Source organism: Lathyrus oleraceus, chromosome 6 (genome assembly GCF_024323335.1).
Source record: "Lathyrus oleraceus cultivar Zhongwan6 chromosome 6, CAAS_Psat_ZW6_1.0, whole genome shotgun sequence".
In the NCBI taxonomy this organism is placed as follows: Eukaryota; Viridiplantae; Streptophyta; class Magnoliopsida; order Fabales; family Fabaceae; genus Lathyrus; species Lathyrus oleraceus.
In genome coordinates this window covers 514,841,047-514,856,958 of record NC_066584.1, presented here as the reverse complement: position 1 = coordinate 514,856,958, position 15,912 = coordinate 514,841,047, and positions in this window count along the sequence as shown.

The following is a 15,912-nucleotide window of genomic DNA, read 5'->3' as shown; positions in this document are numbered from 1 at the left end:
CATCCATATCTCTCATGATTCATCATCTATTCTCAATCATAATCATTCATTTAAGTGACATATTATCTTTCTTTGAAACCAAATGCCCTGCTTTCTTTGGATTCCATACTTACCCTTTTAGGACAAATAACTAGTGTCCACATTTGTATCAAGAGTTGTTTGTCTTAATGTCAAAATTTTATTCCTTCTTTTTTCGCCCAATTCTTATGTGGTGAAAATTTTATTCCATTTATGGATTCTAATACACCATTATTCACTACCTTCATTCATTATTTTTTATATGTCACTCCATTCACTTTCCATCATTCATTATTCACTACATTCATTCAATATCTTTTTATCTTCCTTCATCCCATGTGATATATGTTGGTGTAAGCCCTAGAGACCAATACTTTTGGTACTTGTATCGAATTATTTATTAATAATAAAAGGCATTTTCTTTATTATGATTGATTAATAAAGTCCCTGGAATAGATAGTCTGATTAATGTATTAAGTGTGACTTAATCATGAGAACACATTAAACATAAGGACACTATTCTTAAAGTATCCGTAGTCGAGCTTTAGTGTGAAGTGGGATAACATTAAAGCATTAAGACTATTATGTTTGTAGACTGATGATCACATCTCATGGATCATGGATAAAGAGTTATCAAGTCTTAAACATAGGTATGAATATTAGGAGTAATATTTATACCGGATTGACCCGCTATGAGAATACTATATAGAAAGTTATGCAAAGTGTCATAAGTTATTCTCATGGTGATAATAGTGTATACCACTCTTCGACCTGAAACCACTATGGATCCTAGATGTAGAGTCGAGTGCTTTATTGCTGATCCAACGTTGTCCATAACTGGATAACCATAAAGACAGTTGATGGGTACTCCACAAAGCATGTTGAGGGACATGAGTGTCATAGATGGAATTTGCCCATCCTGCGTAACAGGATAAATGTCTATGGGCCCAATATTGAACTGGACAAGGGTGACAAGGTTTATACCTTGTGTTCAATATAGACATAAGGGCAAAGGGGTAATTATACACATAATTATTATCACAGGAGGTTTTGTCAGATCACATGACATTTTCGTGTCTTGGGTAGTAGTGATGTGTTGCTAGATACCGTTCATTGATTATTATGTTAAATGCGTGATTTAATATAATTGTCAACGTCACGAAAACCTACAGGGTCACACACAAAGGACGGATTGATGAGAAATAGAGTAACTAAGGAACACCGTAAGGTACGGTGCACTTAAGTGGGAGACGAAATATGGTAAGGTACCAAATACTTAAGTGATTTTGGCATATTATGAGATATGGACCAAAATACACTTAAGTGGGATTTTTAGCTTGAAGCCCACACAAGTGGTTCTATAAATAGAACCCCTTGGGTAGAAGCATTGTCACTCCACTCAGACTGAAATTCAAGTAGAGACTTGGAATTTCGTTTCCCTCTCTCTCTCACTCAAAGCCTTCATTCATAACAGCTAGCACTGCGATTGAAGGAATCCGTTCGTGTGGACTGAGTAGAGACGTTGTCATCGTTCAACGTTCGTGATCGCCACAAGAGGTAATGATTCTATCACTGATCATGCCCATTCGTAAGGATCACTAAATGGAGAAATTTTTAAATTCCGCTGCGCCTTGGATGGCTATTCTCCTTCAGTGGTATCAGAGCCACTTACGAAACCATGAATCTGATAACTGTTTTTGTTCTGTATTAATATGATTAAAGACAGAATGAATCAAAGATTAAATTGAGATCGATCAAGTTACATATATGTGATATATGTAATCCTGATGCAAAATACATTATATATGATATAGTGTTCTCGTTTCGTTCATTCAAACACTCAATGATTGTTTTCCTTTGAGCGATCAATGGTCATTTGCTTCTTGATCCGACATTAGTATGGTGAAGCAAAGACGTGTTGATCAATCATACTGAATTAACAATCGAGATGTATTTGACGGTTTGAAATTGATGCATCAGGGTTAGTGACGGCACAAGGGTTGTGTTGTCAGAGAGTTATGCGATTGGGGTTTGACTGCACAAGAGTTGTGCTTTCTAAACACTTTTTGGAACAATGTTAACCGGTTAACGCGTATGGTTAACCGGTTAACGAAATACGAAATAAAAATTTTTGAGTTTTTCAACAGTGTTAACCGGTTAACGCATTTGGTTAACCGGTTAACGCAAGGCGGAAAACAGTTTTCCAAGACATTTTCAAACAGTGTTAACCGGTTAACGCATTTGGTTAACCGGTTAACGCAAGGCAGAAAACATTTTTTTTTAGATTTCAAACAGTGTTAACCGGTTAACGCATATGGTTAACCGGTTAACGCAAGGAAATTTTCACCCGTTCGGCTAACTCAGTGCTTTAAAAGTATCAAGTGTTGATACGAAAAGCGACATCGATTTTAAATGAATTGTTCATTAAAATGTGGTGATCGGTCGTTGAGATTTAATTTGATTTTAATTAATTAAAGGAATTCATAATAATAATAAAGTGTTTATTATTGTCTTGTGGTGATCGGTTATGGCCTTAGTCTTCCTTTATTTTGTTTTTGGTTTTAAAATACGACCTGCGTGTCGTGCCTCTCTCTTTATCTCCCAAATGTAACTTCTTTTCTCATCTCACTCCCTCGTATGTAAAACGAGTTTATTTTGTAATGTAATGATATGAAGAAAGCAAAGAAGTCAGTGCCAAAGGAAGACAACCTTGAAGATCTTGCTTGGAGAAGCTTAGATCGTTGTAGGTTAGCTTAGGTTCTCTCATTGGCTTGGGAGAACAATTGCGCTAGGGGCCATAACTGTTTCATTATGTATGTATGTTGATGCATGTGAATGTATGTTGATGCATGTGAGAGACGGTTTATATGATAAACAAGCCGGTGAGATCAGAAAATTGCAATTCCCTCAAATTAAATATTAAGTTTATGCTTTCCAAGTTTTAACACTCATCAAGACTAGTAATGGATAATGTAGGTTTCGCCTACGCGAGGTGCATGATCTATTATATTAGTAAGGTGCGATGGGATAATTGTAATATCCAACTGTTAAAACAATGGGTCAAACTTAACTAAACAAATTATAATAAGATTATATATATGTTTAGAAGCAAGAGTTGGGAATGATTCATATGATGGATTGGAATAAGGAGTTATTCACCCAACTGAAATTTCCGAGAGTTGTATGAGATACAATTGGAAGGAGTTCCTACCTAAATAACCTAGTTTTGTGTAATCCGCCTACGCGGACTTAGAACGAAGTGAAATATGGATCTTGACCCACTAGAAAATCTTCCAACGGGATTTTCCGAATCAAGTGATGAGGGCCATTTGTTTTGAGTAAAATAGTGAGAGCATATTTAATTAAAGACCTAATTAAATATGTCATTGATACTTATATTTTCATTAATCCTTGTGTAGATTACCATGACAACAAACACCTCTAACAACATATTGCGATCAAACCTTAACAAGGAAAAATTGTTTGGGACAAATTTCCTGGATTGGTACTGAAACCTGGGGATTGTCCTCAAACATGATAAAGGGAAAGGCAAGGAAGTTGTCATACCCAAACCCACTAGTGCTGCTTTAAAGCCTAGTGGAGGCATAGAAAAAGAAGGCACCTGCTTCCATTGCGGTAAGACCGGACACTGGAAGAGGAACTGCCAAAAGTACCTGAAAGATAGGAAGAATGGAGTAGAGACTCCAACTTCAGGTATTTTTGTTATTGAAATAAATTTGTCTACTTCTGCATCATGGGTATTAGATACTGGATGCGGTTCTCACATTTGTACAAATGTGTAAGGACTAAAAGGGAGTAGAGAATTGGCAAAAGGTGAAGTCGACCTACGAGTTGGTAATGGAGCAAAGGTTGTTGCCTTAGCCGTAGGAACTTATGAATTGACTTTACCTAGTGGTTTAATAATTCAGTTAGAGAACTGTTATTATGTACCTGCAATTAGCAAGAATATTATTTCCGTTTCTTGTTTGGACAAGTTCGGTTTTTCGTTCATAATAAAGAACAATTGTTGTTTAATTTATTTGAATGATATATTCTATGCTACTGCTCAAATGAACAATGGATTATATGTCCTTGATCTTGAGATGCCAGTTTATAACATTAATACTAAAAGGATGAAACCTAATGAGTTAAATCCAACTTACCTTTGGCATTGTCGATTAGGCCACATAAATGAGAAACGCATTTCCAAACTCCATAAAGATGGACTCTTGGACTCTTTTGATTATGAATCATATGAGACATGCAAATCTTGTTTAATTGGAAAGATGACAAAGTCTCCATTCACAGGAAAAGGTGAAAGAGCTAATGATCTTTTGGCCCTCATACATACTGATGTATGTGGACCACTGAACATACCAGCCAAAGGAGGTTTTCAGTACTTCATCACATTCACTGATGATTTCAGTAGATATGGTTATGTGTATTTAATGAAACACAAATCAGAGTCCTTTGAAAAGTTCAAAGAATTCAAGAATGAAGTACAAAACCAACTAGGTAAGAATATTAAAGCTCTTCGATCAGATCGAGGTGGTGAATATTTAAGCCTAGAGTTTGATGACCATCTGAAAGAGTGTGGGATCCTGTCCCAACTCACTCCTCCTGGAACACCCCAATGGAATGGTGTGTCTGAGAGAAGAAATCGAACCCTGTTGGACATGGTCTGATCCATGATGAGTCACGCCGATCTTCCAAACTCCTTTTGGGGACATGCGCTATTGACAGCAGCTTACACACTTAACCGTGTTCCATCCAAAAAGGTTGATAAGACACCATATGAGATATGGAGTGGTAAGAGACCACATATGTATTACATGAAGATTTGGGGTTGCGAAGTTTATGTGAAACGACAAATTTCAACTAAGCTTGAGCCCAAATCTGACAAATGCTTATTTGTGGGGTATCCTAAAGAAACAAGAGGATATTACTTCTACAATCCTTCTGAGGGCAAAGTGTTTGTCGCTCGAACTGAAGTTTTCCTAGAAAAGGATTTTATTTCCAAAGGAACCAGTGGGAGGAAAGTAGAGCTTGAAGAAATTCAAGAATCACAAAGCATTGATACACCTATGGAGGAATTAGAGCAGGAAACACAAGTGGTTGTGGAAGAGCAACCTGCTCAAGTAGAACAAGACCAACGTAGGTCAAGCAGGATACGTCACCTACTTGAGAGATATGGATATCTCATAACAGATCAAGGTGATGTATTGCTCATGGATCAAGATGAGCCTGTGACCTACCAAGAGGCCATAAAATCCGAAATAGATTCCATGTACACAAACCAAGTTTGGACCTTGGTAGAGCCTCCTGTAGGAGTTAATCCTATAGGATGCAAGTGGGTCTTCGAAAAGAAGACTGGCATGGATGGTAAGGTACATACCTATAAGGCAAGACTGGTTGCAAAAGGATATAAACAAATTCATGGTGTTGACTATGATGAAACCTTTTCACCAGTTACAATGCTTAAATCTGTTCGGATTTTACTTGCTATCGCTGCATATCATGATTATGAAATATGGCAGATGGATGTCAAAACTGCTTTCCTTAATGGGAATCTTCTTGAGGATGTGTACATGACACAGCCTGAAGGATTTGACATACCAGAAGAAGCCCATAAGATATGTAAGCTACAAAGATCAATCTATGGATTGAAGCAAGCTTTCAGAAGCTGGAATCTTCGTTTTGATGAAACGGTAAAACAATATGGATTCATCAAGAACGAAGATGAGCCTTGTGTCTACAAGAAGGTTAGTGGGAGCATGATCGTGTTCCTGGTGTTATATGTAGATGACATATTACTCATTGGAAACGATGTCCCTACCCTGCAACAAGTAAAGACTTGGTTGGGGAAATGTTTTTCTATGAAGGACCTAGGTGAAGCAACCTATATATTAGGAATCAGAATATATAGAGATAGATTACGAAAACTGCTTGGCCTAAGTCAGAGTACATACATAGACAAAATGCTGAGACGCTTTAATATGCATGATTCCAAGAAAGGATTCATACCTATGCAACATGGCCTGTGTCTATCAAAAACACAATCCCCTTCAACTAAGGAAGAAAGGGAACGCATGAATAAGATTCCATATGCATCTGCAATAGGATCTATCATGTATGCCATGTTATGTACTCGACCAGATGTCTCGTATGCTTTAAGTGCAACGAGCAGGTACCAATTTGATCCTGGTGATGCCCATTGGGTAGCTGTCAAGAATATCCTTAAGTACTTGAGAAGGACTAAGGACTCATTCTTGATATATGGGGGTCAGGAAGAATTGGTTGTAATTGGTTACACCGATGCTAGCTTCCAGACAGATAAGAATGACTTTAGATCGCAATCTGGTTATGTGTTTTGCTTGAATGGTGGCGTTGTGAGCTGGAAAAGTTCAAAGCAAGATACAGTTGCTGATTCTACAACCGAGGCCGAGTATATTGCTGCCTCAAGTGCAGCAAAGGAAGTTGTTTGGATCAGGAAGTTCATTAGTGAACTTGGCATAGTCCCTAGCATTGTGGATCCCATTGGTCTCTATTGTGATAACAATGGTGCTATCGCACAAGCTAAGGAGCCTAGATCTCACCAACGATCCAAACACATACTTAGGCGTTATCATCTCATTCGAGAGATAATAGATAGAGGAGATGTGAAAATATGTAAAGTACATACACTTGAAAATATTGCTGACCCACTAACAAAGCCTCTTGCGCAGCAGAAGCATGATGGCCATACTAGATCAATGGCATAAGGCGTATGCCTGATTGGCTTTAGTGCTAGTGGGAGATTGTTGGTGTAAGCCCTAAAGGCCAATACTTTTGGTACTTGTATCGAATTATTTATTAATAATAAAAGACATTTTCTTTATTATGATTGATTAATAAAATCCCTAAAATAGATAGTCCGTTTAATGTATTAAGTGTGACTTAATCATGAGAACACATTAAACATAAGGGCAATATTCTTAAAGTATCCGTAGTCGAGCTTTAGTGTGAAGTGGGATAACATTAAAGCATTAAGACTATTATGTTTGTAGACTGATGATCACATCTCATGGATCATGGATAAAGAGTTATCAAGTCTTAAACATAGGTATGAATATTAGGAGTAATATTTATACCGGATTGACCCGTTATGAGAATACTATATAGAAAGTTATGCAAAGTCTCATAAGTTATTCTCATGGTGATAATAGTGTATACCACTCTTCGACCTGAAACCAGTATGGATCCTAGATGTAGAGTCGAATGCTTTATTGTTGATCCAACATTGTCCGTAACTGGATAACCATAAAGACAGTTGATGGGTACTCCACAAAGCATGCTGAGGGACATGAGTGTCCTAGATGGAATTTGCCCATCCTGCGTAACAGGATAAATGTCTATGGGCCCAATATTGAACTGGACAAGGGTGACACGGTCTATACCTTGTGTTCAATATAGACATAAGGGCAAAGGGGTAATTATACACATAAATATTATCACAGGAGGTTTTGTCAGATCACATGACATTTTCGTGTCTTGGGTAGCAGTGATGTGTTGCTAGATACCGCTTACTGTTTATTATGTTAAATGTGTGATTTAATATAATTGTCAACGTCGCGAAAACCTACAGGGTCACACACAAAGGACGGATTGATGAGAAATAGAGTAACTAAGGAACACCGTAAGGTACGGTGCACTTAAGTGGGAGACGAAATATGGTAAGGTACCAAATACTTAAGTGATTTTGGCATATTATGAGATATGGACCAAAATACACTTAAGTGGGCTTTTTAGCTTGAAGCCCACACAAGTGGTTCTATAAATAGAACCCCTTGTGTAGAAGCATTGTCACTCCACTCAGACTGAAATTCAAGTAGAGACTTGGAATTTCGTTTCCCTCTCTCTCTCTCACTCAAAGCCTTCATTCATAACAGCTAGCACTGCGATTGAAGGAATCCGTTCGTGTGGACTGAGTAGAGACGTTGTCATCGTTCAACGTTCGTGATCGCCACAAGAGGTAACGATTCTATCACTGATCATGCCCATTCGTAAGGATCACTAAATGGAGAAAATTTTAAATTCCGCTGCGCCTTGGATGGCTATTCTCCTTCAATATACTCTCTCTTTGAGTCAAATACACTATTTCTTTGAGCTCCATACACACTTTTTGACCAATAACCAATGCCCACATCTAATCCAAGAGTTGTATGTCTTGTATAGACATACACTTTCTTTTGTGTCCTTGTAAGTCCTTATATAGGGAAATACCCTTATTTTTTTGCCATGTGTCAATTTTCCTCTTGGGTTCAGACATACTTACCCCATGGGTTCAAACCATACATTTATCATTCTTCTTTCATCTCCCACTATTAGCTATATGAACTACGAAACTTTGAATTCCTTATTGCACTATAAGGATACGTATGTATGAGGGTTATAATCTTCACCGAGCACTTTATCTATTCCATTCTTTCCCTTTATTCTTTCGCGAGTAATATTTAGATATCACACTCACTCGAGCAAAGAACAATCAAAACGGTTCTCGTTGAGTACAACGAATGTGAAGGGTGTTAATACATTCCCCTTGCATAACCGATTTCCTTACCCATTTTCTCTTTCCCCCGAATTTTATCGACGTTTTCCTTTTTTTTTCAGGAATAAATAAAGTTCGATGTCGACTCTGTTGTATCTTCGAGCGTACGATGCGTTCGGGTACATTTCCGCTAACTTCGAGCTCATAAATTTATTTAAAGAATTTTAATTAGTTAACTTCTGAAAAAATATAATTAAAAAGTATTAATTTATTCAGTAAAATAATAAAAAAATATATTTTAAAATGGAGAAACTAAATATTAAAATCCATCAAACTAGGGACTAGGGAGACCAAATGTGCATTTAAAAATTATGTTATATATTATTTTATCATTTAAGTGTATTTTTTTTTTTGGCATTTTTTTATTGTACAATTGCTGTCTATTGGATTTTTTTTATAATTTTGGCTCTTCATATTTATTTATTTCTAATTTCGAATTTGATGATAGATAATTTATAAATATTTTTTATTGAAGTTAATTTATAAATATTTTTTATTGAAGTTAATTTAATTGTTAATAAGTATAGATGACTTCAAATATTTTAAATTATAGATTAATTTTATAATTTGTATTATTCTTATCTTATATTAAAAAGTTGTTAAAAATTAAGGATAACTTTATAATTTATTATATTTATTTATTTATTTATTATTATACTCCTCTAACGAGATGTTTTTATTAAAAAAATTATATTTATTTTAATTTGTTTGTTTTATTAATTTACTATAACATTTGTTTTAATTCAATTTAATTATTTAACAAATAGTAACCTTTCTCCCACTACTAGCAAAAAAAAATTAACCTCTTTTCCACTATTAAAAAAAGTTGTTATGTCTCTTAAATATTTTGCTGCCAAAATTAAGGATCATTTTCTAATTTATTATATTTATTTACTTATTTATTATTATACCCCTCTAACTGCATGTTTAGAAAAAATTATATTTATTTTAATTGTTTATTTTATTAATTTACTATAACATTTATTTTAATTCAATTTTTAATTATTTAATAAATAGTAACTAGAAAAAAGTTTAACTTCTCTCCCACTACTAAAAAACAAACTTCGACCTTTTATGACACTAATTATTTAATTCCACGTATTTTTCTTTTTTTAATTGATTTTTTTAGTTAAAACTATTTTTTAAATTAAAATTAAAGCATTAGTTCTTTACTTTCTGTGTCCATTTCACATTGTTTTATTTGACTCTAACTATGGATTTGAAACATAGAGTCATGCAAATTAAATAGGGATTTTTCTATCCCATCTTATAAGAAATCGTAAATATTATTTAGATTTTGGAGATATATCTTTGGACACATCATACATCGTTTTTATGATGCACCAAACGAGTGTCACTTCAGATTAACACAAAAAATTATTTTGAAGATGCATCTTCGAGTATTTTCAACAAATATATTGATAGTTGAACAATCCAGTGAATTTTTCGGAGATACATCTACGGAGATTTGAGGCGGAGTTTTGAAATTTCGGTGACCTTTGCATGTCTAACATTTCCGGAGATGCATCTCCGAAATAAGTTGATAAAACACTTTCCTGCATGATCACACAATCATACCTATTTTCTACTCCAAAGTCTTATCAAGAACCCTTCCATTCTCAATCCATATCTTTCACTCTAAATCTTCAATCTTGTGTTTCATCACATCAAAGGGAGTAAAAGAAGCCCGAATTCTAGGTAAAAATCATTTATTTCAAGCCTCATTGCTCACATTAATCGTGTTTTTTGTATGAAAACGTGTGTTTGATCAAAAGATATATTTCCGAAGTTTGTATGAACTCATTCAGAAATGCATCTCTGATATTTGTCTGCTCTTATTTTTTCAGCTCTATTTACAGTATTAGTACTTATTGAGTGTTTTATTGTAAATTTTTTCATTAGATATGATGTACCCCGATGTTTTCCCAAACATATTGTGTCCCTGGATACCAAATGTGTTGCTGTGAAGACGGAAGATGTTGGCAACCAATTTAAAAATGAGTAAAAGTTTGAATTTTGTGATCATACGCTTTAATAGATTCGTACGGAGTCCTCCAAACTACGACTTGGCGTGGTAATCGGAAGGTCTGGTAATGGTTCAGATAGAAGAGGTAAATTTATGATAATGACATGCGAAATAAGTGAAAAATATAGACATAATCTCCAAAATTTTAAACGAGATGACACTTGTTCAAAAAATTGTTAATCTTCCTTTAAGTTACGTGGTTATATGTTGGCAGACAAGAAATGAAGATTTAATGTCATATGTGATTTACATAATCATGACTCGTGTGAAAAGTTAGTCGGTCATCCAATTGTGTCGCCTCATGCCGGAAGAGAAATAATGTGTTTCAGATATGACATTGAATTTGGTGCAACCAAAAAACATACTTGCAACTTTGAAACATAAAAGACCCGAAAATATCTCAAATATCAAGCAAGTGTACAATATATGGCACCAAACCACCAGGGCGCTGAGGGGGGTAGAATTGAAATGCAACAACTCTTGAAATTGTTGGATGATAACAATTAAGTGTCTAGGTACTGAATGTGCGATAATGGAGTAATTGTTAGAGATATATTTTGGACTCGTCATGATTTCATCAAGTTGTTCAACATGTTTCCTACTATGCTCATCATTGATTGAACATACAAGACCAACAAGTACAAACTTCCATTATTGGAGATGGTTGGTGTTACTTCTACTGAGAAGACAAATTCGGTCGGGTTTGGATTTCTAGAGAGCGAAAAAAAGAAGAATGTTACTTGGGCCTTAAAGGTGTGTCGGATAATGTTGAAGGACCAAGAACATATGTCTAAAGTAATTGTTAGCGACTACGATACTGCTTTGATGAATTTGGTTGCAAATGTATTTTCTACTTCTTATGCATTACTTTGTAGGTATCACATAACACAGAATGTGAGAAGTTGGGTTAAACCCACGGTAGGGACGAAACAGATAAAGGTCGAAAATGGAAAAAATAGTGAAGGCGGGTGTGGTAGTGGAAAAATTGCATGTAATATTATAGTAAATTCTTCTACTAAAGAGATATATGTCGATTTCGTTATACATTTCAGAAAAAGTATGCGAGAAATACTCATATTTGTTGAAATATGTTGAAAGCACAATTTTCGACCAGGTGAAGGAGAAAATTGTTTGTGCATGGACCGATCAGGTTAGACACCTTATAAATGCAACAACAAACTAAGTTAAGTCTGCCCATGTTACATTGAAAAATTGATTGGGAAATAGTGTGGATGATTTGTGTAAGTTCTGAATGCTAATTATGTGGATGCTTATTTATCTCATTTATTAACTTTTATATATATATATATATATATATATATATATATATATATATATATATATATATATATATATATATATATATATATATATATATATATATATATATATATATATATATATATATATATATATATATATATAATTAACATAAATTTAATCACTCATGTTTTTATGTTAACAGTCTATACTGTTAATTACTTAACAAAAATGTAACCACCCACACAAGACATTAAACATATGTTTGAAATAATATAAGTCATATGCAAAAGTGTATATAATGTGACATCAAAGGAAAACATCATTTTGATTGTAGCCTCAAGTAAAATATCATTTTTATTTATTTTTAGTGGGATGACAACTCATTCAAGATTTATTATACCAATAAGTATCATTGAGAATTCTAGGTATTGTTTCAACCCAAATGATCCATTGATTTAATTTATTGTTAAATCAAAGTTTATTATTTGGGATGAAACACCAATGATTCACAAGTATTTCTTTGAAGATGTTGATAAGTATTCCATGGATATACTTAGAGTATATATTCCTAGAGGTTTGAATCTTCCTTTTGGAGGAAAAGTTTTTGTCTTGGGCAATTGTTTCAAGGAAATTTCTTCATGTCATTCCAAAGAGTACAAGACAAAATATTGTAGTACATGCTAGCATTAATTCATCATATGTCTGGGCTTTCGAGATTTTGTTAGGTTTTAACATCGATAAAAAAAGTATGAGGCTAAAACCAACATCTTTGTGTTAATATGTCAATAAAATGAAAGAGTTCCCAATTTGAATTTTAAAAGTTGGAGAAAGTATTAATGGGGAAACTGAAATTCAAATATCATATGACCTATTGATCGAGAATTCGTTTGAACATATTACTACAATTGTTGATACCACATATCCATCACTTTTGAAGAATATGAATGATCCTACATTTTTTTCAGAATAGGGCAAATTCAGCACCTACAAATGATATTGTTGATATGTTGATTAATTATATAATATCATTGATTTCAAGTGAAGACATAATATACGAAGTGTTAATGATCCATGTTCCCTAGGTGGAAATAATAATAGTCATGATGATATTCACACTCTTGAATTTCTTAACACCATTATGAGACTACCAAACAATGAGTTAAAACTATAATTGGTGTTCCATTAATGTTCTTGAGAAATATTGATCAATATATAGTTAGGTTTATGTAGTGATACTTAAAATTATCCATATTGGGAATTATGTGCTTGAGGAAAATGTCATATCACAAGGTAGTTATCTTAAGTTTGTCTTTGAATCCATCTAACCAAAAAATTTCATTCACATTTCAACTTAAGTAATTTTCAATTGTTGTCTCTTTTGTGATGACTATCAATAAGAGTCGAGGGAAATTTATCAAATGTTGGTATATATCTTCCAAAATCTATCTTTTTACATGGACAATTATATTTTTCTTGTTTCAAACGTTACTTCATGTGTTGGGTTAAAGATGTTTATCTGCGAGGATGAAAAACATGTTTTCAACAAAATTTATAATATAATTTACAACTAAAATCATATAAAGTTTGAGATAGAAAAATTATACATACACACATTAATATCTATAACAATGTATTTTTTTGGATTTATTTTAGTTTTATGAAAATTACAAAGAAATCTTTTAATATTTGATGTATGTAAACTATACATATGAATATTGATATATATCATGATGTATTATTTTCTTATTTATTTTATATTCTATTTTCTATTATTATTTAGTCATTGAAACAATTAACTTCACGAGTATAACACATATTCAATTACTAGTTAATAAGGTAAATTATTGTAGTGTTCGTTATTGATTGTGTCGTTTAGATTAATGATTGAAGAGAAACAAAACTTCAGGAAGTTAATGAGAAACAAACAAATAAGGAATTATCATAAGGAGAGTAAAAATTTATGCCAAAAAATACGATTTTTTTTAAAATAACCATCTTTTTGAAATTAAATACGAAAATAACAAAGTTTTCAGAAATTTTTTCAAAATAACCATGTTTGGAAGAGGATGCGTCGGGGGAGTTGGCGCATCCCTTAAAATTTTAGGGCAGGCGCCAGACGTATTGGCGCCAATTGCATTTGGCTCCTAAAGGAGGAGCCAATGAAATTGGCGCCTGCATATACCCCTAAGGGAGGCGCCCATGGGGTTGGCGTCCTAGTGACTCCCCTAAGGGAGGCACCCATGGGGTTGGCGCCTTAGCCTCCACCTAAGGGAGACGCCCTTAGGGTTGGCGCCTTAGTGTTTATTTATTATTATTTTTTTTAATTATATTTTTTTATAATATTTTTTGTTTTTAATATTTCATATTTATTATTTAATACATAATAAATAAAAATAAAAATAAAAATAAAATGACTTCATTAAATATATAATAATTGATTACATTAGAATGACCAAAACCCTAATGACCCGCCCGATTATAACGTCCCCCGGTTCCACATCCCGGTGCGTTAGGTTGTCTCCTAGGTCTCCCACGATTTTCTTGAGGTGTTTTTGATCTTTGTGTGCTGACCTGATCGAGCGATGACTGGTTGGAAGGTCCGGCAGAGGTTCCGACGGTATTCGACAAATGTGTCATCATTTGCTCCCAATATCCGGAGGGGCTGTGGCCAACGGCGCTTCCGTAATGGACTTTGGTGCCCATGTCATCGTAGTTAGGGCGTTGGGGTTGGGTGAATTGGGTGAATTAGGGACGGTATAGTTGCCCAAATTGGGTCATTGAGTCGTTTTGAAAACGAAGCAATGGTTCTTGGGGCGTACTATAGTTAAACAGTGGTTGGGTGTTAAATGGTGGGGGGCTACGATGACGTGACCCATATAAATCATCGGTGCTATAAACGGTTGTGGTTGCGGGGTTTGGTTCTTGGTTTTGTGTTTGGGTGGGTGGTATGAAGGGATTGCGACGTTGGATGGTTCGTTGTTGGGTGGTTGGCATGAACGGGTTGCGATGTTGGGTGTTTGGTTGGTTTGAGTATGTGGTCGGTTGATGTTGTGTGGTTGGTTGTTGGGTTTGGGTGGGTTCACATTGGTGTTGGGTGGTGAATTGATGTGGGACATACGATGACGAAGCAAGTTGGTGCGGGTCCATCAAATACCGCGACTCAGATACGAATTGCTGAGTTGTTACAGACCTAAACCATGCCATATATTGTTGAGTCGGTCTTACACCTTGGATGACTGGTTCGTTCAGGATGTGTTGTCGTCGATTTCTCCATTGACGACACATGTCTTTTGCAAAGTCTCTCCAGTCAGAATAATCCCACTGTGCATCGACCCTTTTTTTATACCAATTCCCCAAACACGTGGGAGACTCTGGAATATGTTGTAGCATTCCGAACTGCAATTTGACCTGGTCACTTTGGTGCATTTCAACTGTAGTGAATCGGATAATTGGTGTATTCGCTGTCCAAACTACAGCATCGTCATGGTTCACATCATGATCCAGACCCAGATATGGCCTCCATACAAACTGGAAAAAAATAGCAAATCGTTAGATGAAAAATAATTTGAGAACTATTTTAAGATTAACTATAGTTTGGTAGGAGTATTACATCATCATGTCCAATGTGATCCAATAGATTTCGATAGACTACAATAGCGTGTTTCAGACACCTATTGTAGTTCATTCCCCTTACTGACCACCTAAGATAATAAAAAGAAGTGAAAAATATTATTTACTGTTAATTTAAATAATAGATATAATTAACTAAATGGTGAATGGTAAAGTGGTAGACTTACTTGGTTGCAAAGGGGAACACGAATGGACGCTCATTTTCTGGGGCGAGCGACGGCATCCTAGACCACCCCTAAACTTGAAGCAAATAAGCACATGAAAAAAAAAGTACAGGTATTCTTTTTTGCATTTTTACACAATGCACTATATAGATGGGCCAACACAGCTGAACCCCAACTATAAGTGTTTACCTTATTGATGTTGCGTAATAAAGGTAAATACATTA